This window comes from Salmo salar, chromosome ssa15, assembly GCF_905237065.1.
Source record: "Salmo salar chromosome ssa15, Ssal_v3.1, whole genome shotgun sequence".
Classification (NCBI taxonomy): Eukaryota; Metazoa; Chordata; class Actinopteri; order Salmoniformes; family Salmonidae; genus Salmo; species Salmo salar.
Genome location: NC_059456.1, coordinates 70,807,639 through 70,835,244, shown reverse-complemented (window position 1 = coordinate 70,835,244; position 27,606 = coordinate 70,807,639). Strand labels below are relative to the sequence as shown.

Below are 27,606 nucleotides of genomic sequence, written 5' to 3'. Positions count from 1 at the left end.
AGCACAGATAGGCAGAAGAAAATGTCAGGAGTTGCAAGAGAAGTTGGAAAAGTACAAAAGACTACACCACAAACACAAAAACATTGTCACCGTTTGCAGGCTAAAAATCAAGACCTTGACAGTCCAAAAACGAAGACGAGAAGCACTCTACAAGGCTGCCCGGCCTCTTCATCAATTAGAACAACTCTATACCTCCACTATGCTCTCTTGTGGGATCTAAGAGCAAAGTACAAAGCAGACAAAGCCAAACAGGGGTTTGTAAATATACTGACAGGAAAGCTGATAAAGAAATACAAATTCAAAAAGTTGTGTGAGCAGAGAATTGGTTTTTCATACTGTCATAGGAATTTTCTATCCTAATGATAATAATTAACAATCAATAAGTTTTGACTAATCCCCAAGGTTTGTAAGACAATGGGTTAATAATTAAGCAAGGACTCAGCTTTCTGCAAAAGGTCTGTACAGTTTATTCAGAAAACGTTTCGCTCCACATAAACAAAGAAGTTAATTTTATCCTCTCTCTCCGCTTACGCCCACACCTCCACACCAAAAGTAGATAACCTATGCACACACATACACACACAAACAGTAGGTGAACAGTATCTCTCCCTTGACTTCCCACCACTGTTAATCACTATCCAGCGCTGTCTGTGCTTTCCCCTGAGATTAGGAAACCTTGACGGTCACTCCCTTTCTCCTCTAAGTTACTTCAAGTTCCTCAGCTGCCGGGTCAAGCACAGTCTACTTGTTGTTATCTTAGGCCCACTAAAACACACACACACACACACATTTTGTCCCGGGCCTCTACTAGACCTTATGGGACTAACGTTCAGTACATTAATTATTCATTATCCATGCTACATAACTACTAATTAATAATGGATTATTGATTAATTTACCTTTATTAGATAATTCTCTTATCATTCCACCCTTAAATGCCTAATTATTAACCCATTGTCTTACAAACCTTGGGAATTAGTCAAGGCTTATTGATTGTTAATTATTATCATTAGGATAGAAAATTCTTTTGACACATACAAAGTCTGGAAGCCCCGAAGCAGAGCTCGACAAACAAGCTTGGCCGAAATAAACAAGAGAGCTGTACGACAGTTCTACCTAAGAGATGACTTTCCTGTGGCTCAGTTGGTAGAGGATGGTGTTTGCAACACCAGGGTTGTGGGTTCAATTCCCACGGGGGGCCAGTACAAAAAAAAAAAATGCATGTAATTAAATGAAATGTATGCATTCACTACTGTAAGTCGCTCTGGATAAGAGCGTCTGCTAAATGACTAAAATGTAAATGTAATGACGTCAGCAGGCAAACCCCTGGCAAGAAAAACACTAAGAAAAATTAAGAAACAGAGGAGGCTCTTGTGATTCCTGGAAAAACCTCCACAATACATTTTTTTCTGAGCATGGCCAAAACATTTCATATGCCTTCTTCTGCAGAGAGAGACCATTTTGGGTGGTGACACCGAAGGAGAGACCGAGACTCTTGCCAGTGCAAAACTCATGAGAACTTACAGTTTATGGAGGAGAAAATGCACAAACTTAGGTCTTTCACATTCCAGAAATCTGGAGGAGATGACAGATAGCACAGTCTGTAACAATTCAAAGACATGTGCCTATGATCAATGCCAAGAATGTGAACACTCTACTGTACCACCGGTCAAATAACAATCTAACAGAGGTGTCGCTCACCCAGGGGTGTCTGGAGAAGATGGAGCACAACAGAGCAAATTAAGAACAAGAGAAAAGCAGCTTAATCACTGGATATAGCCATAACGGAGGAGCTGGTGACCCAATTCCAAGCTAGACTCTTTAAATTCAGGAGACATCTGTTCAACATTAGATGGCAGTAAAGCATCTACCGGACCCTCAGGGATTGCCTGATCCATATAGACTTCAGTGAGAACTACACTTTCAAGTATGCTTCAGAGATCCAGTCAGTTCACTTCGGGGGGTCACACAAGCAAGTGTCCTCTATGTGGCAGAGGAGCTCCCTATCTCCTTCTGCACCATCTCACAGAGCAGAAGGCATGATGCAGCAGAAATTAAAAATGTTGCTAATAAATTGATAAAATTTGTTTGAAATAATCTTATGTTTGTCATTGGTTTCACATTGTGTCACTGGTGTTACTGTATGGCATATTGGTGTTCTGGCATCAGAGTAGCCCAATTTAATTGAATATGGTTTTTGTATCTACCTAACTGTTGCTACATTCATTAGTAAACATTTTAAGGATATGATCATTCACTTTTGATGACTCAACCTCAATTATTTCTAATGTTACAAACAGCAAAACAATAGTATAAATGGAAAAATGTCAGACAATAGAACTTTACACGTGTTCAAAGTCAATTATTACTAATCCAAACAATTTCTTAGTATTATCATTAACCTTTTCTGTCTTTGATTATACAGTTGAAGTCAGAAGTTTACATACACCTTAGCCAAATACATTTAAACTCAGCTTTTCACATTTCCTGACATTTAATCCAAGTAAAAGTCCCTGTCTTTGGTCAGGTAGAATCAACACTTTATTTTAAGAATGTGAAATGTCAGAATAATAGTAGAAAGAAGTATTTATTTCAGCTTTTATTTCTTTCATCAAATTCCCAATGGGTCAGAAGTTTATATACACTCAATTAGTATTTGGTAGCATTGCCTTTAAATTGTTTAACTTTGGTGTAACGTTTCAGGTAACCTTCCAAAAGATTCCCACAGTAAGTTGTGTGAATTTTGGCCCATTTCTCCTGACAAAGCTGGTGTAACTGAGTCAGGTTTCTAGGCCTCCTTGCTCACACACGCTTTTTCAGTTCTGCCCACAAATGTTCTATAGGTTGAGGTCAGGGCTTTGTGATGGCCACTCCAATACCTTGACTTTGTTGTCTTTAAGCCATTTTGGCACAAATTTGGAAGTATGCTTGGGGTCATTGTCCATTTGGAAGACCAATTTGCGACCAAGCTTTAACTTCCTGATGTAACGGCCGTCGAAGGGAGTAGACCAAGGCGCAGCGTGTTGAGTGCTCATGATGGTATTTATTTTATCTGAACACTGATTCAAAAAACAAAGTGGAACAAAACGCACAGCTCTGTCAGGTGAAAAACACAAGACAGAAAACAACCACCCACAAAACCCAAAGGAAAACAGGCTGCCTAAGTATGGCTCCCAATCAGAGACAACGATATACAGCTGTCACTGATTGAGAACCATACCAAAGAAACAAAGAAATACAAAACATAGAAAAAAGGACATAGAATGCCCACCCTAGTCACACCCTGGCCTAACCAAAATAGAGAACAAAAACCTCTCTATGGCCAGGGCGTGACACCTGACTGATGTCTTGAGATGTTGCTTCAATATAGCCACATAATTTTCCTCCCTCATGATGCCATCTATTTTGTGAAGTGCACCAGTCCCTCCTTCAGCAAAGCACCCCCACAACATGATGCTGCCACCCCTGTGCTTCACGGTTGGGATGGAGTTCTTCGGCTTGCAAGCCTCCCCCTTTCTCCTCCAAACATAACGATGATCATTATGGCCAAACAGTTCTATTTATGTTTCATCAGACCAGAGGACATTTCTCCAAAAAGTACAATCTTTGTCCCCATGTGCAGTTGCAAACCGTAGTCTGGCTTTTTTATGGCGGTTTTGGAGCAGTGGCTTCTTCCGTGCTGAGCGGCCTTTCAGATTATGTCGATATAGGACTCGTTTTACTGTGGATATAGATAATTTTGTACCTGTTTCCTCCAGCATCTTCACAAGGTCCTTTGCTGTTGTTCTGGGATGATTTGCACTTTTCGCACTAAAGTACGTTCATCTCTAGGAGACAGAACGCTTCTGCTTTCTGAGCGGTATGACGGCCACGTGGTCCCCTTGTGTTTATACTTGCGTATTGTTTGTACAGATGAACGTGGTACCTTCAGGCATCTGGAAATTGCTCCCAAGGATGAACCAGACTTGTGGAGGTCTACATTTTTTTGTCTGATTTCTTTTGATTTTCCATGATGTCAAGCAAAGAGGCACTGAGTTTGAAGGTAGGCCTTGAAATACATCCACAGGTACACCTCCAATTGACTCAAATGATGTAAAGCCATGACATAATTTTCTGGAATTCTCCAAGCTGTTTAAAGGCACAGTCAACTTAGTGTATGTAAACTTCTGACCCACTGGAATTGTGATACAGTGAATTATAAGTGAAATAATCTCTCTGCAAACAATTGTTGGAAAAATTACTTGTGTCATGCACAAAGATGTCCTAACCGACTTGCCAAAACTATAGTTTCTTAATAAGAAATTTGTGGAGTGGTTGAAAAACAAGCTTTAATGACTCCAACCTAAGTGTATGTAAACTTCCGACTTCAACTGTATATGCAAATTAAAGACTGAAATTACATTCTAGAAAGCCTGAATTGTCATCTAAAATATAGGTAAAACCAGTGAGAAAAAGGCAGCACAAGCATTTTTTTATGTAATGTAGTAAAAATAAAAAAATATGCTGTCATTTATGTTGATATATAATGTTAAGGGGTTAACTATTATCTGACTATAAGTTATGATTTTTTTTAAATAAATAAAATGTGTAAAAGTTGGCTCTTCGTAAAGCCACCATTTTCATAGAATGACCCATATATACAGTGCATTCGGAAAGCATTCAGTCCCCTTGACATTTGAAAAAAACAGTTTTTGCTTTGTCATTATGGGGTATTGTGTGTAGATTGATGAGGGAAAAAAATATTTAATCCATTTTATAATAAGGCTGTAATGTAACAAAATGTGGAAATGGGGAAAGTGTCTGGATACTTTCTGAATGTACATGAGAGTTATCCCGACATGTACATATCATGCATGAGGTGATCACACCAGATACCGACTGGTTTACTGATCCACGCCCTAACTTTTTTTTTAAAGTATCGATGACCAACAGATGCATATCTGTATTTCCAGTCATATGAAATCCATAGATTAGGGGCAAAATAATTTATTTAAATTGACTGATTTCCTTATATGAACTGTAACTCAGTAAAATCTTTGAAATTGTTACATGTTGCATTCAATATTTTTGTTCAGTATATGTAAACTGTTGGAACCACTATAAGCCCTCAATTGGCCTAATGCTTTTGGGGTGAAGATCTGCCTAACATAAATATACAAGTCTCACTTATGGCTATATCTTATTCATAGATTGGATAAAACATAAACAATATGTATGCATAACAAGGTTGCTTGTGTGAGCTGTGGTCCAAAATATAATTTCCTGCCACCCTTTGGTGATGAAACGTATTGCAATTTATCAGTCGAATATGAATGGAGAGCCATATGCAGGAGGCTGCGGAGACAGAGAACTCCACCCTACTCCCAATAATTATGATTGCGTTGACCTTTTGCACTATTCAGGCAAAACTATTTGTTTCTAGTCGATGTCAACAATTAAAGGAAAAATCCACCGCAAACCACTAAATCCTATAATTTACAGTGTTAAATAACACTCATATTTGAGAACATTATTTTTTGCGAACAAATGGTTAATTTTGTCGGTGTGGAAATATGTTGCAGCTCAAGTCGAATACAAAACCCACAATGCAACACTAGGTAGCTAGCTAGCAAATGTAGCTACACACAATAATGCCAAAGTCAATATCAGCATGTGAAGTAGCTAGTTTATTTTTTTTGTTATTTTTTTTTTTGTGAAGTAGCTAGTTAGCTGTAAAATCGCCTAAACAAACTGCACTATGAATTTAGGAGTCTGCAATCTCGCCATGTTCAACCTGCAGATCGATTCCTCGCCGAGTTGAATCTGACATTCGCAACGGCCATGCAATGTACCCTGGACTGAAGAGGCAGACAAATAGAATAAATGTGGCGTACTCTCTGTTAAATTACATATTTCTCGAGGTAGGAATATCGCAAAAAAATATGATCAATGGCTCATCCCAGAGAATATAACCTTCCGCGTTACATCGGGCAGTATTGAAATCTAGCATGTATGATATTGTTTTTTGCGATCTAAAAGTCCTATTAACTGCCAGTGTGGTGCACCCGATTACACTACAATTACCTCATTAAAAGGTAAAGATCATCATACCATTCATATGGTGAATGCGGAATCCCCTGTCTTGTTTTTCACGCTTTGTACAAAATAATAAAATGCAGTACTACAGGATATTTCTTAACGTAGCTCTTTATTAGCTAGCTACAACTTGCATGTTCACTTATCTCCAACCATGATCAACTGACCATGACCTATCCATCTGGGTGGTCTTAACCAATCATAGCACAGTATGACACGCGGTAGAATGCATCCAATTATAATTCAGTATGTTTACACATATGAATATTACATCCCCTTCTTTTAAAACAAAATAATATGTTTACATATTCTAAGCGTTTCTTTTGAAAACATGCTCTGCAGTTTGAACTCAAGGTAAGTAACCATTTATATTGCATACTACACCAACTGAATCAACATAGACTGAAACAATGTTCCAACATACTATTACTTTTCGAACAAGGGATTCTCAGCAACTCAGCTTTCACTGTAGAAATGACATCTTAACATTTCAAACAAATACAATACCAAAGCATTTCAAGTGAACGTTCAATAACAAGTTTACAGTCTGGAACTATTTTAGGGCAGCGATCCGCCTACACCCTTTGACATCCCACTTCTGACACCATGTCTCGTTTTGCACGCTTTGTACAAAATAATAAAATGCAGTACTACAGGATATTTCTTAACGTAGCTCTTTATTAGTTAGCTACAACTTGCATGTTCACTTATCTTCAACCATGATCAACTGACAGTGACCTATCCATCTGGGTGGTCTTAACCAATCATAGCACAGTATGACACGCGGTAGAATGCATCCAATTATAATTCAGAATGTTTACACATATGAATATTACATCCCCCACACGCCACATGTGTGGTACGCGTTACCTTTGAATAGTGATTCAGAACCACACATTGTTATACGCAACCGTTTCAATCCAGGCTTCATCACATCCGGCCTTGATTGGGAGTCCCATAACAGGCTGACTACAAATTTATATTATTCAATTATTGCACCCACACTGCTCGCGCGCGCCAACGAGCGTCTGCGTTGCCAAGGGCTAACACGGAATCCAAACCGGCTGCGCGCGTGCGCCATCATGCATAAATGTATTTTGTCCCCCACACCAAACGCGATCATGACATGCAGGTTAAAATATGAAACAAACTCTGAACCAATTATATTAATTTGGGACAGGTCGAAAAGCATTAAACATTTATGGCAATTTAGCTAGCTAGCTTACACTTGCTAGCTAATTTGCCCTATTTATCTAGCTTGCTGTTGCTAGGTAATTTGTCCTGGGATATAAACATTGAGTTGTTATTTTACCTGAAATGCACAAGGTCCTCTACTCTGCCAATTAATACACACATAAAACGGTCAACCGAATCGTTTCTAGTCATCTCTCCTCCTTCCAGGCTTTTTCTTCTCTTGACTTTATATTGCGATTGGCAACTTTCATAAATTAGGTGCATTACCGCCACTGACTTCATTCGTCTTTCATTCACCCACGTGGGTATAACCAATGAGGAGATGGCACGTTAGTACCTGCTTCTATAAACCTGACTACGGTGTAGTCAGCCTGTATAATAGAAGTCAGTTCTTTTTGTGACGCCGATCTCGCTGCAAGTCCCACCTTTCCCATCTCCTCATTGGTTTATAGAAGTAGGTACCCACATCGAATCTCCTCATTGGTTTATAAAAGCAGGTACCCAGGAGGAGGCAGGTTAAAGAAGGATTTTGGAGCCTTGATACCATTGAGACATGGATTGTGTATGTGTGCCATTCAGAGGGTGAATGGGCAAGACAAAAAATGAACGGGGTATGGTAGTAGGTTCCAGGTGCGCCGGTTTGTGTCAAGAACTGCAATGCTGCTGGGTTTTTACACTCAACAGTTTCCCGTGTGAATCAAGAATTGTCCACCACCCAAAGGACATCCAGCCAACTTGACACAAGTGTGGGAAGCATTGGAGTCAACATGGGCCAGCATCCCTGTGGAACGCTTTCAACACCCTGTAGAGTCCATGCACCGAAGAATTGAGGCTGTTCTGAGGACAAAAGGGGGGGGGGGCACAACTCAATATTTGGAAGGTGTTCTTAATGTTTGGTTTACTCAGTGTATATCCCTTGATTATGACTTATGCCTTAACTGTAGTAGCGTAACTGTGTTATGAGATCATAACTAGAACAATATGAAACTATTAATGGATATAGTCATGGGAGACTTTTAAAACTAATGATGTGGCTGGCCACCCCTTTACAACTCAAAAGACATGGTTTTACAGATATTAAAAGTGAACATGACAGTTTCGGTAAGCAATTGCCCTCAAATCATTGAAGGAGAAAACCTAAAACCTCAGTTTTCAGTTACAGCAGCTGACAATCTGCAGCGGATGTTGTTTATTTAAAGCAGAATGCACCCATCAACTCAGTGGCCTTGGGGTTAGTGTCGGCCCTGAGATTGGAAGGTTGGGTTTGAGCCCCAGTTCAGTCATACCAAAGACTCTAAAAAGCGTGACCTAATGCATCTCTGCTTGGCACTCCGCATTAAGCAGATGGATTCAGGGTAAGGCATTGTGACAGACTAGCATCCTGTCTAAGGGGTATACTTGTATATCAAGTTGCCTCACACTACTGAAACAGGAGATAGGCTTCTGCCCAATGGGCTGTCATGGCTGGGACAAGGTGAAATATAATGCACCCAGAGGTAACGTTGTTTCCCATACGTTTTTCACCAAACCTAAACTTCTTCAACTTGTTATGTTTACTATGTGAAGTGCAAAGTTTATACGTTGTTGACCCCGAAGGATGGTGAAACTGAATTCCTGACTGCGGGTTGTCCCGTTACGCATCACAGATATGTCAAAGAAAACTATTTATATTTGCATTGGAAAATGTGTAGTTTTTGCTCCATTCTTTTTAATATAACTTTTCATGACTAACTATTTTTCTTCTTTCAGGCCGAGTGCATGATGTGAGAGTAGAGCTCTGCCAGTGTGAGCCGGAAGCAGTGCCATTGGTCAGGTATATGAGCCAGAAGCAGTGTCATTGGTCTCGCACACACCACCAGCCTCAGACTTCAGTGGTCTGCTGACTACTCAAGCCGATAACCAGCCTGCAGCTTGAGAGTGGTGTTTCACTGAGGGCCATATGCCTGTCATTCAATTTTACTCATAGGACAGTGCGTAATCACTTTTATAATCTAATTCTATACTATTTCTACTTTGTCTGCAAAAGTTCATAACCAAATTCCTGTTTCGATAAACAGATCTGTCATAGAAACTATGTGAAGATGCATTTGCTGTATGTGTTGATGTCCTACTCTGATGGAATGCAGTAATTAATCAGAGTGCCTTTAAGTGACTCTGTTCATTCATTTCAGGGGAGAGACTTGTATACCGCCCTGACAAATGAGGCCTATGAGGAGTTCCGACATACTTGACATGTTGCGCCGTCTGGCCCCAGAAACTGCCGATGGAACCCAGTGCCCGCTCTGGCCCAAGGTTTGTTGTAATTGCTTTGGCCTATTTCATTTTTTATCACCCCCAAAAAACACATCAAAGCATAAAATATCAATTGTGATGTCTCTCTCTTTTATAAACACAAAGTATCTATTTGAAACATCTCTGTTCCATTTTTTGCCAAACAAATTTACAGACGAACACACTTCTAGTCTTTCATTTGATTTGTTTATTGGGATCCCCATGATCTGTTACAAAGCAGCAGTTACTCTTCATGGGGTCCAAAAACGCTAAAGTTGTATCCAAGTATATTTGACATCTCTTTACAGGACAATGGAACAGTGGTGGTAGCAGAAAATTGGCTTTTTGGTTTGCCTAGGAAAGTTGTCTGGATCAGGTTATGAGCCATCAAAATATGAGGAAAAAGTACAAAAGTACTTTGCAAACCAAGCTGATGTGGATCGATTCGTTTGTAAGCCCATACCACCGACAGGGGTAATACCTGAATGTAATATGCACTTCTTTTTAAGGATACCTTCCATTATTACCTTATGCACAACTGGAAGGGAATGTGAACAAAATGTAGAATTATTTGAACTCATGATACCAAACCTCGCCACTAATTCATATTTAAATGATGCAGTTGTCCCTCCACTTCATCTGTTTGGCTCAGTGGTCTGATGGTTGGAGACGGTATGTTGGTCTTGTGTATGTTGAATGTAATATTATTGGTTGTGTCATGCAACATCCATTTAGGCACTGAACCTGGTACAACTGTGATCTGCTTCAGGCAACAGCTCAGTACGTTATACCTGTACTGTACTTGAAATGTAAAAAAAAAACGTTTAAGGTTGCCATGGATTTCAAGCGGGCAACAACATCAGGTCCAAACCCAAAATAACGGAATTGGACGAGACAGGCGTGTTGGGGCTTTCCTGCGAGAATGAGGACCCGCTTCACTTCCTGAACATGAAAAAGGGTGAAAGGTGGGATGCAGTAATAAGGAGGTTTTTTTCATTTTCTTTGTAAAAAATGTTAAGTGTTTGATTAATTTAGTTTGCAAATAATGATATCTCTTCTGTAGTTTTGTCAAATGCAGTGTGCTTGCGGAGAGAGATGAAGGAGGGTATGAGAGGCAAGAACATCAATCTCATCTTCATGTATGACATTGCATGCAAGATGCAGCCACATGTGCAAGTAATTAACCTTTTTTATTCAAGATCTCATTGACTTTAACATTTGAGTAGCAGTTTTCGCCTGAAATAGTTTTTAATATTAACATTTCGTCTTTTTAGAGAAACTTTCCTGAATTGAAGCATAGGACCAAACTCGTTGTGCCAGTTTTCCATGCTGATGGACATGACTTGCCATGTCAGGTACTTGAACATGATCATTCATATTGTCAGTAGGTATTTATTCATAGTTTATAAGGTTTAACCAAATAAACCCTTTGTATGACATGATTTTATATTTCTAGATGAAATTCAAGACTAGATATTTCGAAGGTGCTGGACTGGCAGATGGGGAGCAGATGGAGAAGTTGTGGTTGTACCTGAGGCGCTTTGGGAAGCTCACCAAAGAAATGACGCCGTCCCATTGTATTGACCTCCTGACTGATGCACTTCTCCACCATGGGGAAAAGATACGCCAGAGGCAACGTTAGTACACTTGGAATTGTTATTCATTTACTTGATGCTGCTTGACTCTAGTGATGTTCCTAACATTTCCTGTTTTTTTTGTTTTAGTGGACTCTCAGCCACAGAGGCTTTCCCGAGCAACAAAAGTTGCAACATAGGCAGAAAGGGAAATGGCAGAAATTTGCATAGTCTCTTCCATGTAATTATTGTATCAATAATCTAATCATTGAATTTCAGTATTGATTAGAAATGTTGTCACATATGTCACTGGTGTTATGTTTTAAGAACAACTCTGGACAACATTAGGGATTGGGGCAGGAATGTCAGTGTCACCCTTGAGAGGCAGACACCTGCTCTGTGCTGGGTGGAGAAATACAGTGCCTTGCGAAAGTATTCGGCCCCCTTGAACTTTTCGACCTTTTGCCACATTTCAGGCTTCAAACATAAAGATATAAAACTGTAATTTTTTGTGAAGAATCAACAACAAGTGGGACACAATCATGAAGTGGAACGAAATTTATTGGATATCTCAAACTTTTTTAACAAATAAAAAACTGAAAAATTGGCCGTGCTAAATTATTCAGCCCCCTTAAGTTAATACTTTGTAGCGCCACCTTTTGCTGCGATTACAGCTGTAAGTCGCTTGGGGTATGTCTCTATCAGTTTTGCACATCGAGAGACTGACATTTTTGCCCATCCCTCCTTGCAAAACAGCTCGAGCTCAGTGAGGTTGGATGGAGAGCGTTTGTGAACAGCAGTTTTCAGTTCTTTCCACAGATTCTCGATTGGATTCAGGTCTGGACTTTGACTTGGCCATTCTAACAGAAGGATATGTTTATTTGTGAACCATTCCATTGTAGATTTTGCTTTATGTTTTGGATCATTGTCTTGTTGGAAGACAAATCTCCGTCCCAGTCTCAGGTCTTTTGCAGACTCCATCAGGTTTTCTTCCAGAATGGTCCTGTATTTGGCTCCATCCATCTTCCCATCAATTTTAACCATCTTCCCTGCCCCTGCTGAAGAAAAGCAGGCCCAAACCATGATGCTGCCACCACCATGTTTGACAGTGGGGATGGTGTGTTCAGGGTGATGAGCTGTGTTGCTTTTACGCCAAACATAACGTTTTGCATTGTTGTCAAAAAGTTTGATTTTGGTTTCATCTGACCAGAGCACCTTCTTCCACATGTTTGGTGTGTCTCCCAGGTGGCTAGTGGCAAACTTTAAACGACACTTTTTATGGATATCTTTAAGAAATGGCTTTCTTCTTGCCACTCTTCCATAAAGGCCAGATTTGTGCAGTATACGACTGATTGTTGTCCTATGGACAGAGTCTCCCACCTCAGATGTAGATCTCTGCAGTTCATCCAGAGTGATCATGGGCCTCTTGGCTGCATCTCTGATCAGTCTTCTCCTTGTATGAGCTGAAAGTTTAGAGGGACGGCCGGGTCTTCGTAGATTTGCAGTGGTCTGATACTCCTTCCATTTCAATATTATCGCTTGCACAGTGCTCCTTGGGATGTTTAAAGCTTGGGAAATATTTTTGTATCCAAATCCGGCTTTAAACTTCTCCACAACAGTATCTCGGACCTGCCTGGTGTGTTCCTTGTTCTTCATGATGCTCTCTGCGCTTTAAACGGACCTCTGAGACTATCACAGAGCAGGTGCATTTATACGGAGACTTGATTACACACAGGTGGATTCTATTTATCATCATTAGTCATTTAGGTCAACATTGGATCATGCAGAGATCCTCACTGAACTTCTGGAGAGAGTTTGCTGCACTGAAAGTAAAGGGGCTGAATAATTTTGCACGGCCAATTTTTCCGTTTTTTATTTGTTAAAAAAGTTTGAAATATCCAATAAATTTCGTTCCACTTCATGATTGTGTCCCACTTGTTGTTGATTCTTCCCAAAAAAATTACAGTTTTATATCTTTATGTTTGAAGCCTGAAATGTGGCAAAAGGTCGAAAAGTTCAAGGGGGCCGAATACTTTCGCAAGGCACTGTAAGTTGACTGTGCCTTTAAACAGCTTGGAAAATTCCAGAAAATGATTTCATGGTTTTAGAAGCTTCTGATAGGCTAATTGATATCATTTGAGTCCGTTGGAGGTGTACCTGTGGATGTATTTCAAGGCCTACCTTCAAACTCAGTGCTTCTTTGCTTGACATCATATGAAAATCAAAAGAAATCAGCCAAGACCTCAGAAAAATATTATAGACCTCCACAAGTCCGGTTCATCCTTGGGAGCAATTTCTAAACGCCTGAAGGTACCACGTTCATCTGTACAAACAATAGTATGCAAGTATAAACACCATGGGACTATGCAGCCGTCTTCTAGAGATGAACGTACTTGCTGCGAAAAGTGCAAATCAATCCCAGAACAACAGCAAAGGACCTTGTGAAGATGCTGGAGGAAATAGGTACAAAAGTATCTATATCCAGAGTAAAACGAGTCCCATATCGACATAATCTGAAATGCCGCTCAGCAAGGAAGAAGCCACTGCTCCAAAACTGCCATAAAAAAAACAGACTATGTTTTGCAACTGGACCCATGCCAAATCTTTTCAGTCTCCTGAGGAGGAAAAGATGTTGTTGTGCCTTCTTCACAACTGTCTTGGTATGTTTGGACCATGATAGTTTGTTGGTGATGTGGACACCAAGGAACTTGAAACTCTCGACCCACTCCACTTCAGTCCCGTCGATGTTAATGGGGGCCTGTTCGGCCCCCCTTTTCCTATAGTCCACGATCAGCTCCTTTGTCTTACTCACATAGAGAGAGAGGTTGTTGTCCTGGCACCACACTGCCAGGTATCTGACCTCCTCCCTATAGGCTGTCTAATCGTTGTCAGTGATCAGGCCTACCACTGTTGTGTCGTCAGCAAACTTAATGATGGTGTTGGAGTCATGCTTGGCCACGCAGTCATGGGTGAACAGGGAGTACAGGAGGGGACTAAGCATGCACCCCTGAGGGGCACCAGAGTTGAGGATCAGCGTGGCAGATATGTTGTTGCCTAGCCTTACCACCTGGGGACGGCCTGTCAGGAAGTCCAGGATCCAGTTGCAGAGGGAGGTGTTTAGTCCCAGGGCCCTTAGCTTACTGATGAGCTTTGTGGGCACTATGGTGTTGAACGCTGAGCTGTAGTCAATGAACAACATTCTCACATAGGTGTTCCTTTTGTCCAGGTGGGAAAGGGCGGTGTGGAGTGAAATTGAGATTGCATCATCTGTGGATCTGCTGGGGCAGTATGTGAATTGGAGTGGGTCTCGGGATTCTGGCATGATGGTGTTGATGTGAGCCATGACCAGCCTTTCAAAGCACTTCATGGCTACCGACGTGAGTGCTACGGGGCGGTAATCATTTAGGCATGTTCCCTTCGCTATCTTGGACACAGGGACTATGGTGGTCTGCTTGAAACATGTAGGTATTACAGACTCGGCCAGGGAGAGGTTGAAAATGTCAGTGAAGACACTTGCCAGTTGGCTTTGTGAATGTTGACCTGTTTAAAGGTCTTGCTCACATTGGCTACAGAGAGTGTGATCACACAGTCGTCCGGAACAGCTGGTGCTCTCATGCATGCTTCAGTGTTGCTTGCCTCAAAGCGAGCATAAAAGGCATTTAGCTCATCTGGTAGGCTCATTTAGTCACAAAAATGATTGGGGAGAATGTAGACCCACCGGCTGAGCAGGAGAGGATGCAACAAGGGGGGGAGCTGGAGGTCCAATTGGGCCCGGCTGGCCCTCGCCATATCTGGATGGGACTGGAGGTCCACTGGGGTGCGGCTGGACCTCGCCATATATGGATGGGACTGGAGGTCCACTGGGGCGCAGCTGGACCTCGCCACTTCTTGGGGGGACTGAAGGTCCACTGGGGCCCGGCTGCCCTCGCCACGTCTGGGGGGGGACTAGAGGTCCACTGGGGCCCGGCTAGCCCTCGTCATGTCTGGGAGGGACTGGAGCAATGTGCAAAAGGACTATTGTTAAGTTACACTAATAGGCTATCAAAGTAGAATATTGAATTACAAGGCAAAACCATAAGTTATAGGAAATTACTGCCATTAATAAGGCCTTATTCTACACATGATCAAAGAGGGAGAGAGACATTAACCCATTAACCAGAGAGGGAAAGAGACATTATTTACTTATTTTTCACACAAAAAAACCTCTTGGATACAGTTAAGAGTATTTTCAGGAGCTGGGCCGGCCTACAATATCTATTCAGTTATCTCAAGTAATAATTTAATCGGGAATTTGAACAATAACAAGATAGAATGATTAATTTACACCTACTAATTTCAAATTTGAAGTTCCCTGCCTTTGCCAGTATGTCTTCCAGCTGTTTCTTTCCAAAAGATGACAGTCGTTTGATGGTTAACTCATGCCCCAGACATCTAATGACGATGGTCCTCTCCTCAAAAGAGCGGTAGGGGAACCAACCTTTTCCACAACATTCATCTAACAGGGAAGACACAGATAACATACATACATACTGTATATATCAAACATTAAATGCTACATAGTACATTACAGGTAACACTAAACAACAAAATTGATGTCACTAAATGTATCTGCAATCTATTGATGTGATTAAATGTATCTTCAATCTATTGATGTGACTAAATGTATCTGCAATCTATTGATGTGACTAAATGTATCTGCAATCTATTGATGTGACTAAATGTATCTGTCATCTATTGATGTGACTAAATGTATCTGTCATCTATTGATGTGATTAAATGTATCTGTAATCTATTGATGTGACTAAACGTATCTGTAATCTATTGATGTGACTAAGTGTATCTGTAATCTATTGATGTGACTAAGTGTATCTGTAATCTATTGATGTGACTAAGTGTATCTGTAATCTATTGATGTGACTAAATGTATCTGTAATCTATTGATGTGACTAAATGTATCTGCTGTTTGCTATTGTGAGAAAGGAAATCACTTTAAACATAAACATACTAAATTTAGTATTGAAGACGTCTTTAACTGCCTGGACTAGATCTTCTGGGCTCCTCCCAACCTCCTGTGATCCAGTTGTGTTTACACCTATTAACAATTAAAATAACATGGTGCAGAATGACACTTGACATAATATAGGTCTAGTATAAACACCCACATAATAATAATAATTATTATAGGTATTTATGGAAAATATGCTTAGGAAAACAAGAAACACAGCAACCACATTGTCTGGCTGTCACGACTTCTGCCGAAGTCGGGTCCTCTCCTTGTTCAGGCTGCGCTCGGCGGTCGGAGTCGCCAGTCTTCTAGCCATCATCGATCCACTTTTCATTTTCCATTTGTTTTGTCTTGTTTTCCTCACACCTGGTTTCAATCCCCTCAATCGCTTGTTGTGTATTTAACCCTCTGTTCCCCCCATGTCTTTGTGTGGGATTGTATATTTGTTTCATGTATGCGCACGTTAGACTGGTTGCGCTGGGTTATGTCAACCCGTATTGTATTTCGTGTTCGTTGTGCCGTGGGTTTTTGGTTCGCCTAAATAAAAGGCTCCGTTTGATACCCAATATCTGCTCTCCTGCGCCTGACTCCTGTACAGCCATTTACGCATACCTAACACTGGCTTTTAATCTGTTTTACAATAGTACTTTACCTGCAAAGTAAAGGCCAAATTCTCTGACAACGCAAGTTGGCATGACAACCTGTTGCGCTCCACTAGTGGCCAGGTGCTGCACCTCCTTTTGTTCTCCATGTTTCTTCAAGATGAGGACAGCTTCCACCCCCAGATCCTCCAAATCAGACAACTTAATAAAAAATAACATTTATTAAACTATATAAGGAGTAACCAAACATTACATTTATTTTATAAGAACTAGTAAATTGTACAGGCTCCCTGCCTGTGCCATTAAACCCCTACAACTCATCCAGAACGCCGCAGCCCGTCTGGTGTTCAACCTTCCCAAGTTCTCTCATGTCACCCCGCTCCTCCGCACACTCCACTGGCTTCCAGTTGAAGCTCGCATCCGCTACAAGACCATGGTGCTTGCTTACGGAGCTGTGAGGGGAACGGCACCTCCGTACCTTCAGGCTCTGATCAGTCCCTACACCCATAGAAGGGCACTGCGTTCATCCACCTCTGGCCTGCTCGCCTCCCTACCTGTGCGGAAGCACAGTTCCCGCTCAGCCCAGTCAAAACTGTTCGCTGCTCTGGCACCCCAATGGTGGAACAAGCTCCCTCACGACGCCAGGACAGCGGAGTCAATCACCACCTTCCGGAGACACCTGAAACCCCACCTCTTTAAGGAATACCTGGGATAGGATTAAGTAATCCTTCTAAGCCTCCCCTCCACCCTCCCCCCCAAAAAAGATATATGTACTATTGTAAAGTGGTTGTTCCACTGGATATCATATGGTGAATGCACCAATTTGTAAGTCGCTCTGGATAAGAGCGTCTGCTAAATGACATAAATGTAATGTAAATACACTTTTTATACTGAAAACAAATGACTAATTACATTTTCTGTAACATAATCTGTCGTGCAAGTGAGAATGGGACCAAGGCGCAGCGGGTTGCGTGCTCAACATATTTATTATAACATTGAGAACACCACGGAAAAACAATAAACAAACTAACGACATGAACAGAGCAGCAGGCTCAACAAAAGCAGTGTTCTCAAACACCCACAAACCCAAGTGACAAACATACTCCTAAATATATGACTCCCAATCAGGAACAACGATCCCCAGCTGTTCCTGATCAGGAGTCACAAGACTAACCCAGAAACAGACATACTAGACAGCCCATACAAACTTCTGCCACGTCCTGACCAAAATACTACACCACTACTCCCTCTGCTGGTCAGGACGTGACATAATCATTCTGTCTAAGTAATCTCTGAACCTATATTAACCTCTTATCTTCTTTCATACTTCTTATCTTACCCTATGTGAGGTTCTAAAACAGTAACACTTTATTTAAGCCCACACTTATCAGGGACTAATTAGCAGCTTTTAAGTAAGAGCCAATAGCTGCAAGGTCACTGGTCCAAACGACTGGAGGGTTGCTGAAATCAAATGTAAGTAATACCTCTTTAGGGTCCAATAAACTACCTATGAAACATTTATAAACTACAAATTGGTGGCTAAAAAGTGTGGGCTAAAATATAGTGTTTAGCTGCCATCCTAACGACCGGGGTGCAGAAGTCACATAAATGACTTTATGTGACTTTATCAACTCTGGACAGTTTTATCTCTTCATTCAAAGACTCAATCATGACTCAATCAATCACACTGACAGTTGTGGCTGCTTTGCGTGATGTGTTGTTGTCTCTACCTTCTTGCCCTTTGTGCTGTTGTCTGTGCCCAATGATGTTTGTACCATGTTTGTGCTGTTACCATGTTGTGTTACTACCCTGTTGTTGTCATGTGTTGCTACCTTGCCATGTTGTTGTCATAGGACTCTCTTTATGTAGTGTTGTGTTTTCTCTCTTGTCGTGATGTCTGTTTTGTCCTATATTTATATATATTTTTTATTTTTAATCCCAGCCCCCGTCCCCGCAGGAAGCCTTTTGGTAGGCCATCATTGTAAATAAGAATTTGTTCTTAACTGACTTGCCTAGTTAAATAAAGGTTAAATAAAAATAAATAAAAAAATGTAAAAACTCATCTTGTCCTAAAGTCTTCAGTCATCTGTCCTTTATCCCTTGACTCCAGGAGCTCCTCAGCCATCTTCTAGAATTTCCTCCTCTCCATCTCACCTAAACTCCTCCACATGCCACTGATGGTTGTCAGGTCACCTGAGATGAAAATATTGTATACTAATGTCAACTATAACAGAGGATATTGTCGTGGTGAAAGTCTCGTGAGCTATTGGCTTACTTGAACAATACAGGATCACCTTCAAACTGCTCATGCTCACCAAAAAAAGCACTCAATGGACTGGCGCCCTCATACGTTATTGACCTTCTGCACCCCTACATTCCCACCTGCTCAGAGTACTCCTCTAACAATTGTCAAAGACTCCAGTCACCCAAGTAATAGATTGTTCTCTCTGCTACCGCACAGCAAGCGGTACTGGAGCATATGTCCAAAAAGCTCCTTAACAGCTTCTACCCCCAAGCCATAAGACTGCTGAACAATTAATCAAATGGCCACCTGGAATATTTACATTGACCCCCCCCTCCCCCCTCATTTGTTTTTACACTGCTGCTATTCGCTGTTTATTATCTATACATAGTCACTTTACACCTACCTACATATAGAAATTACCTCAACTAACCTGTAACCCCACACACTGACTCGGTACCGGTACCCCCTGTATATAGCCTCGTTATTGTTATTTTATTATGTTACTTTTACATTTATTATACTGTAGTTTATTTAGTAAATATTTTTTTAACTCTATTTCTTGAACTGCATTGTTGGTTAAGGGCTTGTAAGTAAGCATTTCACACTAAGATCTACCTACACCTGTTGTATTCGGCGCATTTGACAAATAAAATTTGATTTGATTTGATCATTCCTTGCACCAGGCTCCGGTCCATAGGAGAAGTTGCTTATAGCAGTGGAGCCCCTCAAAATAGCTTAACCTTATAAAAACTGGCACGAATCTCCGGTTTATTGTACAGATGCCATGGTACAAGACAATGGGCGCTCTTGCTCCAGCACCAAGGGATACAGTTCTACTGTGACAGAGCTAAGGCAAGCACACCATGTTGTTTCACTATTTAACCAGATATTCAACTAACAGGCCAGATACAGTAGGTTATTAACACACAGTCATGCAACTTAGTCATGCGTAACGTAACCTCTTTCTAAATATGTTGGAAAACAAATGGCTTTATGTAATGAAGAGTACATGTGTAATAAAACAATTCACTTTGAAATGGTTCTCTAATTAAACATTACGGAATACCCAAGTCGGCTGTTTTATTGGTGTGACATGCGTCACCTAACTGTGATTGCGCCCAGGTGCATCCCGTTATCGGTGGGTGGGGTTTTCTCTATACATTTCCAGTGTTTCCCAGTGGCCAGAAGATTCCCATTATTTGGAAAGGTTGGAGTGCATTGAGAGGACAAGAGAAGTGAATGTGACTTAGACCAAATTTCCAGGAATGGCAGCCTGGAAAAGTATGACCTCCAGCCAGGATCAGTTTTCCTTCTCCCTGGGCACGTTTCCCTAAACCTATGACCTTTGTATGTATTGCTGTTTCATTTTAAAATGAAAGCTAATAAGTATATATTTGTGATAGGATCACCATATGAGCGTTAGCACTGAAGATTGTGTGATATTATTGCGGAGTGCTCCAATGGTGATTATAGAGATGCTGAAAGATATTGGTGCTTCAGAAAATAAATCTGCGGTCTATTTGAAATCTATCTCAGGCACATCAGATACAACTCATTGCATTAAGGCTGTATCAAGGGCTTTGTTATTCGGTGGCCAGTCAATTCAGGTGTGATAGTGGATGAAAATACTTTCTTACTATTCACTTGGAAACGAATTAGGAAACATGGCATCACTTTGTACTTAGTGCTATGTAATTAAAGTCTAGCGGTATTGGTTGTTAGAGAACAGCACAACTCCAGCCAACATGTTTCAGAACAATGTTGATACTGCATATTACTGTGTACTAGTTATATAGGTTTGAGGGCAGCTTGATGTAGTGCGACTAGATACACTGTCATTATTGCTTACTGTAGGCATCCATCTCACAACTGCTGAATAATTATGGTTTGATACGTGATTTGTAGTGAACCGCATAGTTTTAAGTAATAGATTTCTGAATACACTTATGATTCAAACCATGGACCTCATTCCAGTAAATCACTCATTAATGTGTAAAAACTTTCCTCAACCATGAAGGATTATTGTCATAAGAATCCATATTCCTCCTACCCCTTGGCGAGATCATGCAACGTCATAAAGTTCACTTCCACTGCTATTTTATTTATTTATTTCACCTTTATTTAACCAGGTAGGCTAGTTGAGAACAAGTTCTCATTTGCAACTGCGACCTGGCCAAGATAAAGCAAAGCAGTTCGACACATACAACAACACAGAGTTACATATGGAATAAACAAACATACAATCAATAATACAGTAAAAAAATCTATATACAGCATGTGCAAATGAGGTAGGATAAGAGAGGTAAGGCAATAAATAGGCCATGGTGGCTGTCACGCGGAATGACGCTGGAGTGACGAAGCAGGTACGGGGAGTAAACATTTAATAAACAACTGACATAGACGAGACAGGAACAGCGTCAGAAACAAATACAAAAACAATACAATGCAGCAGCAGGGAACAGAGCTAGGGAACTGACAAATATAGGGGAGGAAATAAACAGGAGATAAGTGAGTCCAGGTGAGTCCAATAACGTTGATGCAAGTGACGAGGGAGGGCAGGTGTGAGTGATGGATGGCAGGAGCGTGTGATGCAGGGTAATCTGGCGCCCTCAAGCGCCAGGGAAAGGGAAGAGTGGGTGCAGACGTGACAGTGGCGAAGTAAATACAATATAGCAATTAAACACTGGAATGGTAGGGTGTGCAGAAGATGAATGTGCAAGTAGAGATACTGGGGGGCAAAGGAGCAAGATAAATAAATAAATACAGTATGGGGAAGAGGTAGATTGGATGAGCTATTTACAGAATGAGCAGTGCAGTGATCTGTGAGCTGCTCTGACAGCTGGTGCTTAAAGCTAGTGAGGGAGGTAAGAGTCTCCAGCTTCAGAGATTTTTGCAGTTCGTTCCAGTCATTGGCAGCAGAGAACTGGAAAGAGCGGCGGCCAAAGGAGGAATTGGCTTTGGGGGTGACCAGTGAGATATACCTGCTGGAGCGCGTGCTACGGGTGGGTGCTGCTATGGTGACCAGTGAGCTGAGATAAGGCGGGGCTTTACCTAGCAGAGACTTGTAGATGACCTGGAGCCAGTGGGTTTGGCAACGAGTATGAAGCGAGGGCCAGCCAACGAGGGCATACAGGTCACAGTGGTGGGTAGTATATGGGGCTTTGGTGACAAAACAGATGGCACTGTGATAGACTGCATCCAATTTGTTGAGTAGAGTGTTGGAGGCTATTTTGTAAATGACATCGCCGAAGTCGAGGATCGGTAGGATGGTCAGTTTTACGAGGGTATGTTTGGCAGCATGAGTGAAGGATGCTTTGTTGCGAAATAGGAAGCCGATTCTAGATTTAATTTTGGATTGGAGATGTTTAATGTGAGTCTGGAAGGAGAGTTTACAGTCTAATCAGACACCTAGGTATTTGTAGTTGTCCACACATAAGTCAGAACCGTCCAGAGTAGTGATGCTGGATGGGTGGGCAGGTGTGGTCAGCGAATGGTTGAAAAGCATGCATTTAGTTTTACTTGCATTTAAGAGCAGTTGGAGGCCACGGAAGGAGAGTTGTACGGCATTGAAGCTCATCTGGAGGTTAGTTAACACAGTGTCCAAAGAAGGGCCAGAGGTATACAGAATGGTGTCGTCTGCGTAGAGGTTGATCAAAGAATCACCAGCAGCAAGAGCGACATCATTGATGTATAGAGAAAAGAGAGTCGGCCCGAAAATTGAACCCCGTGGCACCCCCATAGAGACTGCCAGAGGTCAGGACCTCTGATTTGACATACTGAACTCTATTGGAGAAGTAGTTGGTGAACCAAGCGAGGCAATCATTTGAGAAACCAAGGCTGTTCAGTCTGCCAATAAGAATGTTGTGATTGACCGAGTCGAAAGCCTTAGCCAGGTCGATGAATACGGCTGCACAGTAATGTCTCTTATTGATGGCTGTTATGATATCATTTAGGACCTTGAGCGTGGCTGAGGTGCACCCATGACCAGCTCTGAAACCAGATTGCATAGAGGAGAAGATACGGTGAGATTCAAAATGGTCGGTAATCTGTTTGTTAACTTCGCTTTCAAAGACCTTAGAGATGCAGGGTAGAGAAGATATAGGTCTGTAGCAGTTTGGGTCTAGAGTGTCTCCCCCTTTGAAGAGGGGGATGACCGCGGCAGCTTTCCAATCTATGGGAATCTCAGAAAATATGAAAGAGAGGTTGAACAGGCTAGTGAATAGGGTTTACAACAATTTCGGCAGATAATTTTAGAAAGAGAGGGTCCAGATTGTCTAGCCCGGCTGATTTGTAGGTGTCCAGATTTTGCAGCTCTTTCAGAACATCAGCTATCTGGATTTGGGTGAAGGAGAAGTGGGGGAGGTTTGGGCGATTTGCTGTGGGGAGTGCAGGGCTGTTGACCGGGGCAGGGGTAGCCAGGTGGAAAGCATGGCCAGCCGTAGAAAAATGCTTATTGAAATTCTCAATTATTGTGGATTTATCGGTAGTGACAGTGTTTCCTAGCCTCAGTGCAGTGGGCAGCTGGGAGGAGGTGCTCTTATTCTCCATGGACTTTACAGTGTCCCAGAACCTTTTTGAGTTTGTACTACAGGATGCACATTTTTGTTTGAAAAAGCTAGCCTTAGCTTTCCTAACTGCCTGTGTATATTGGTTCCCAACTTCCCTGAAAAGTTGCATATCACGGGGGCTATTCGATGCTAATGCAGAACGCCACAGGATGTTTTTGTGTTGGTCAAGGGCAGACAGGTCTGGAGTGAACCAAGGGCTATATCTATTCCTGGTTCTACATTTTTTGAATGGATCATGCTTATTTAAGATGGTGAGGAAGGCACTTTTAAAGAATAACCAGGCATCCTCTACTGACGGGATGAGGTCAATGTCATTCCATGATACCCCGGCCAGGTCGATTAGAAAGGCCTGTTCGCTGAAGTGTTTTAGGGAGCGTTTGACAGTGATGAGGGGTGGTCGTTTGACCGCAGACCCATTACGGATGCAGGCAATGAGGCAGTGATCGCTGAGATCTTGGTTGAAAACAGCAGAGGTGTATTTGGAGGGCGAGTTAGTTAGGATGATATCTTTGAGGGTGTCGTCTGCGTAGAGGTTGATCAAAGAATCGGATTTGGGATTGTAGCTGGTAGGTTCATAGATAATTTGTGTGAGATTGAGGGCATCAAGCTTAGATTGTAGGATGGCCGCGGTGTTAAGGATGTCCCAGTTTAGGTCACCTAGCAGCACGAGCTCTGAAGATAGATGGGGGGCAATTAATTCACATATGGTGTCCAGGGCACAGCTGGGGGCAGAGGGTGGTCTATAGCAAGCGGCAACGGTGAGAGACTTGTTTCTGGAAAGGTGAATTTTTAGAAGTAGAAGCTCGATTGTTTTGGTACAGACCTGGATAGTAAGGTAGCCTGCAGAGTTCTATCTCTGCAGTAGATTGCAACACCGCCCCCTTTAGCAGTTCTATCTTGGCGGAAAATGTTATAGTTAGGGATGGAAATGTCAGGGTTTTTGGTGGTTTTCCTAAGCCAGGATTCAAACACGGCTAAGACATCCAGGTTGGCAGAATGTGCTAAAGCAGTGAATAAAGCAAATTTAGGGAGTAGGCTTCTAATGTTAACATGCATGAAACCAAAGCTTTTACGGTTACAGAAGTCAACAAATGAGAGCACCTGGGGAGTGGGAGTGGAGCTAGGCACTGCAGGTCTTGGATTAACCTCTAAATCACCAGAGGAACAGAGGAGAAGTAGGATAAGGGTACGGCTAAAGGCTATAAGAACTGGCCGTCTAGCACGTTCGGAACAGAGAGTAAAGGGAGCAGGTTTCTGGGCACGATAGCATAGATTCAAGGCATAATGTACAGACAAAGGTATGGTAGGAAGGGAGTACATTGGAGGTAAACCTAGGCATTGAGTAATGATGAGAGAGTAATGATGAGAGAGATATAGTCTCTAGAGACGTTTAAACCAGGTGATGACACCCAGCTCTACCTCTCCACTAAACCCACCACTCCCCTCCCTCATCAGCTGTATTCACGACATCCAGAGCTGGATGAGCATGAACCTTCTCAAACTCAACAGCAACAAGACCGAGTTCATGCTCATCGGCTCCAAATCTACTCTCTCCAAGCATCACCACAGATGGTTTCCTGGTCCCTCTGTAAACACAAGTCAAAAGCCTCGGTGTCTCACTGGATAGTTCCCTCTCTTTCAAACCCCACATAAAAACCTGCACCCCGACAGCATTCTTCCACCTCCGCAATATCTCCAGGCTCTGCCTCTCACTGTCACACTCCAGCACCGAAACCCTCATCCATGCCTTGGTTACTTCCTGACTAGACTACTGTAACACTCTCCTCACCAGTGTATGTATGTAAGTGCTTCCTAGTCTTTGAATAAGAGCCTTCAGGCCTTTTGGTCTAACTGACAGGGGATTAGCCTTTGCCAGCTGGCGCAAAAGCCGTTGGTCAGGGTAGTAGGAGCCAACCTTTGTATTATACTTCACTCACATAGATAGCCTACTGCAGGTTACAATATGAAGCAAATGAAAAGCACTTAAAGCGGCAATCTGCAGTAGAAAAAAATGAAGTGTCTTCCATGTCCCTGTTTCAATAAAAAGCTATGGGATGGGGCAGGAGAAACGTTACCACTCTCAAATTCTTAGACAGAGCTATGGATGCAAGGACTGTCCATCCATGATATAGCTTGAGGCTATTACAGTGTTTGTTTGCGTTTACTTTGTTTACAAACATTGGAGTAAAACAATCTTATATTTGGGGTCCTGGTGGGGTAAGACAGTTGAACTAAGTTGATAAGTTATTTTATTCAAGAATCAATGGGTACATATAATTAATTTACAAGTCCAAAGATGTACGTAGAAACTGCTGATTTACCCTTTTAAAGCTTAATGACAAGTACCTATCTAATCTGATTAAATATTTCACCTGTTTATGTGTTTTACTTATTCTTTTGAGACAAGAAGAAGTCATCCCTGAGTGGGAACAGACTTGACTGGGAACAGAGAAATGTGATGTAGCTACAACGTGATGAGGATAGCTAGCTAATGTTTTTATAGCTAGCTACTGTAACTAACATTCTTTAGGCAATTGTTACTAGCTAATTTAGCTAGCTCAGAGACTATGAAACTATGAAAATCTGGGTCTAAACAGCTCACCAAGTTACAATTCAAGCAGGCTTTTATAAGAAGCATGCCCAAATTTAAATATGATAGCCTATACCTGCCAATTACATAATTCAGTTGTAGAATAATTGTCCTTATCTGTAAATATTACACAGTACACTCCGGATCAAAAGCTCAAAGACAATTTCCTGCGAAACCCAGGAATTTGACAGTAAAAACTCCAGGGAAACGTTTTGGGTTTGGTTTCTTTGGTGAACTTCTATACCACACATGTGGCGTGTGGGGTACCACATTCACCATATGAATGGTGTGATTGGTATGATGGAGCCGCAGTTATGGTGGTGGAGAGGACACTGCTTGCCGCAAGGCAGGGGAATGTACAAACTCTGAAAGTGCAATTAGCGGAGAAAGTACTGAACAGCGACGTAAAGGACCTTCTCGGAGCTTCACCTGTCCACCATGCCGCCCGTGCTGGAAAACTATCTTGCTTACGTTTCCTCGTGGAAGAAGCGGGTTTACCGGGCAACAGTTTGGCGAATAATGGCGCCAGCCCCGCACACGACGCTGCTGCCACTGGTAACCTGGCCTGCTTACAGTGGCTATTAACTCAAGGTGGATGTCGTACTGCGGTGAGTGGCGTTATTTTCTTGCTACATAGCCTACAGTAGGCCTACATTGCTTTTTAAAAAGGCTAATAGTTCCATAATACAGCCAACATCATTCATCACACAGACCTCTTGTTATCATTTTAAGACCAGTCAGAGCTCAGAGGTCTATAGGACAACTTCTAGAGCAGCAAGGTCGAGGCCTGCAGTTACTTGAATTTCCAATCCATTAGTCCTGTAGCCTAGACCTGAAAAACACAAATTAGGTCTTTTGTCCCAAAAAAGTATTACTTTTTAAAACTATTTGAATACAGATCTCAGAAAGTTACTACTTTTCTAAACTATTTGAATACAGATCTCAGAAAGTAATTACTTTCTAAAACTATTTTAATACCGATCTGTGAGAGCAACTACTTTTTTTTATTCATATCTCAGGAAGTAACTACTTTTCTGAAACTACTGGGTTGGCTGCCTTCAACTAATGGCAGGGCTGTATCTGGAACTGCATGTTGGAGATAGAAATCAAATAGAATGAATATTCCAATCTATCTGACAGTCATATTTGATCTACACAATACATTTCTATATGAATATTCTGTATATGTCCATTCTCCTGAATGTCCAATACCCCAGGTGTACATAATCAAGTCAAACCAAAAAACCAATTATATTTTGTACAGATAAGTGTAAATAAGTTGTAACGTTCAACTACTGTATGACTCTTTCAACATGCCGCTGAAAGGCTTGAAACCTGCAATTAATTTTGTGATACCTGAAAATACTGCATACTAATTCAAAGCCATTAGCAAACAGCAATTTGGATGCTTAGAAAAAAAACGTTTTTTGTAGGGGGTAAGTGTTCTTGTTTCAAACACACACTACACTATATTTAAAGGGA

General features: G+C 41.6%; 1 long non-coding RNA gene across 10 annotated transcripts; it reads left to right on the top strand.

The window, feature by feature from the left end:
* The first annotated feature begins 5,620 nt into the window (after window positions 1–5,620).
* On the top strand, window positions 5,621–11,633 carry LOC106572205 (uncharacterized). Of its 10 annotated transcripts, none has more exons than XR_001321073.2 (6): window positions 5,621–6,074; window positions 9,019–9,082; window positions 9,441–10,505; window positions 10,604–10,716; window positions 10,815–10,895; window positions 10,997–11,633. It is a non-coding gene; the product is annotated as an uncharacterized lncRNA (long non-coding RNA). The 10 variants fall into 10 exon arrangements; XR_006759242.1 differs by lacking the exon at window positions 5,621–6,074 and having other exon boundaries at window positions 8,141–9,082; window positions 9,441–9,561; window positions 10,370–10,505; XR_006759241.1 differs by lacking the exon at window positions 5,621–6,074 and having other exon boundaries at window positions 8,141–9,239; window positions 9,441–9,561; window positions 9,849–10,505.
* Window positions 11,634–27,606: the final 15,973 nt, after the last annotated feature.